This window comes from Solanum pennellii, chromosome 9, assembly GCF_001406875.1.
Source record: "Solanum pennellii chromosome 9, SPENNV200".
In the NCBI taxonomy this organism is placed as follows: Eukaryota; Viridiplantae; Streptophyta; class Magnoliopsida; order Solanales; family Solanaceae; genus Solanum; species Solanum pennellii.
The window spans coordinates 57515336-57516883 of record NC_028645.1 but is presented as its reverse complement, the minus strand read 5'-3'; positions in this window follow the sequence as shown (position 1 = coordinate 57516883).

Genomic DNA, 1548 nt, shown 5'->3' with positions numbered 1-1548 from the left:
TATATATATATTTCATTTGATAATAAGTTTGTGCATCTACTCTTGAACAGACTGTAACCCAAACGGATGTTAAGATGGAGGAATTAAGTGTCACGATCCAAGACGAGTCGTGAATGACACCCACACTTAACCCCCTAGGTGGGAGAACCAACGAATTTAACCCCTACTTACAAACTACAAGCATAATGCTGAAGCTCAAAACTTACTAAATATCTTTTTCCAAAATCTGAAAGTCAGCACAACAAGAACATCTATTCTCCAATGTACTAAGTTTAAGAGTATCAAAGACACCAAAATAAATGAAATAAAGTAATTTGTGTCCGAAAACAAAGGACATCAGGCAATAACTGAGAGAATCCAACCCACGCTCGAATGAATAGCTCACCCTTGAACCTGATATGTCGAAACTTGATAGAGCTAAAGGCGATTCAAATTCGTCGGTACACTTGCTGCACTCCATATAAGGAAAACAAAGAAAAATACAAGTAGGGCTCAGTATGAGGCAACATGTACTCAGTAAGTATCATCGGTCAACCCAAAATAGTAACTAATATACAAAGAATAATAGTATAAAATAAACTATAGTACTTAATAAGTGACAAGCAACAAACAACATAAACAAGTGACAATTGAAGCAAGTACTTAATCAATCACACACGAGGAGTCATTCCTCCACACCACGTCCGTTGGGGAATGAGTTCTTTGAGATTGAGTACATTAAACTAATTCAATATTCTTTTCCTGTAATGTTACTGTGTCGGAATGTGACACTCCGGTCCAATTAAACCGTGTTGGAACGTGACACTCCGATTCAATTATACCGTGTCGGATCCGATCCAATTATACCGTGTCGGAACGTAACACTCCCATCCAATTATACCGTGACCGTGACACTCCGATCCAAGAATACTGTGTCGGAACGTGACACTCCGATCCAAGAATACTATTAATTTATCCTTTATTATCATCACTTTTAATTCATTGTTATATTATTTCATCAAGCCTTCTTTATTCAAGACATCACTTCAATAAAGATTTCAAGAATATAAATTCCACGGTCTCAGGATTTCAGACCAATCACAAAACACACAACCAAGCCACACAACCACAAAATCAAGTACAAAGAAAATTTCATAATATCATTCAATGCATATCAATCACTATTAAGAGTTTACTATCAAATAGCATAAATCATAACCTACCACACACACACACACACACACACACACACACACAAACACACACACACACACACACGCACGCATGCACGCGCACACACACACACGCACGCACTCACGCACGCACACACGCGCGCGCGCGCACACACACACACACACTCACTCATACACACACACACACACAAGCATGCACACGCGCGCACACACACACAGAGAGACACACACACTTTTCATCATTAGACCTTCATCACTTTTTCTTTAAATAATAATTTCCACTCTTATAAATTCAGCGCTTTTTAAAATAATAAAATAACATCAACAATAATCCTTACCCACCAAACCATCCATTCTTTATAAAATAAAATTGAGA